Genomic DNA, 1,484 nt, shown 5'->3' on the forward strand with positions numbered 1-1,484 from the left:
GGCAGCAGGTGGGTGAATCTGGCTTAGGCGTTACCCCTGAACGTCTGCTCGGGCCTATAGTCAAGGGCAAAAGAAATTGAGAAATTCCAGAGGTAGGTCCTCTACATCCCTCGCCATACCCCCCAACTCACAATTGCCAATGAACATAGGTAGAGGTTCTGAAGAAAGAGAGGGGGCTGCCTATGCAGGAGGCTACTCCCCCCGCCCTTAAAGCCATGTGATCTATGAACCTTTGGAACCTACAACGGATGCTCACCTCTAATCTAGACATGTTAGTGTGAAGAAAAAGGCTCCGTCCAAACAGGACTGGCTTCCTACGGGAAAAGATGTGCTTGAAAGGCAATGCTCCCTGTTTTCCGAGGAGTTCCTGAGGACCTCGGTGGTTCTGGTGAGTCCATGCAGAAATCCAGGGACTTATCAGAGAGCCAAAGGCATTGGGGTTCCCAAGTGACACTAACCAAGTAAGACTTCTCCCCACATGGAGAAGCGTTTGGAAGAGGTACCCATGGGAGATGTTCAGTGTCAGAGCTGGCTAGAGGGACACACTGGGCCCTGCTCCCAAGAAACCACCCACCCAGCTACAAGGCTGTGCCCGCCCAGCAGAGCCCGCCCACATCAGAAGGATCCAGGCAAAGTCAGTCTCCCGCCTTGCCACCTGCCATCAGTTAAGATGATTTGCTCCCCTATCCCTGTTTCCTGCCCAAGAATGCTGGAAGACTGGCCATTTAGAGAGAAGTCACCCCTCTCCCCGGTCATCCTGGAGAATTTGGCCTGAGAAATGAAAGAGGAGGTGCTTGCATCTAAGAGTGCAGCTTTAACAAAGAAAAGAACAAGATCAAAACTCAATGACTGGAATGCAATGGAAAATGGGGAAAAGTTCTAGGGTCAGACCAGGCCATCAGGAGTGGGGCCGGTGCCCAGAGCAGAATGACATCTGACATAAAGAAGTTGGGAAAAGTTAGCTGAGGCAGTACGGCACTTCGGTCCTAACCAGTAGCGTGTCTTTGAACATGACGATGGGAGGGGCCCATGTGAACGCACCATATGCTTTGGGAACCCTGACGGAAGGCCAGATGAGTCAGCGGAAAGAGATCTGTGCCAAGGTCTGGGGTCAAGACCTGCCCTGCCACGTCTGTGCCGTGCAGCCTCCAAGTTACTAAAACTCCGTTTCTTCATCCACAAAACAGGCACAACTGTGACGGGTGCTGCTTCCTCCCCTAGGGTCCGGGGGAGAATCACACAAGGGACAAGGCAGGAAGAAGAATATTGTGGCAGTGTTTTCTAAATATGAGGTATGACTTCCGGCTCACTTGCAGCTCAGTGGGGGGACCCAAGTTCCCAAGAGCGTCTGTCTCCTGTGACCAGACTCCCTCTCTGAAGCGGAAGGGTGACTTCAAGTGGAAAGGAGGGCTGGCTCAGAAGAGGGCGATGCTGAGCCCAGAAGATGCTGGATTGGGCAGCCCGAGGGGCGGAAAACATAGGTG

Source organism: Echinops telfairi, unplaced genomic scaffold (genome assembly GCF_000313985.2).
Source record: "Echinops telfairi isolate 266 unplaced genomic scaffold, ASM31398v2 ScPeMD7_7467;HRSCAF=8505_1, whole genome shotgun sequence".
NCBI classification, from domain to species: Eukaryota; Metazoa; Chordata; class Mammalia; order Afrosoricida; family Tenrecidae; genus Echinops; species Echinops telfairi.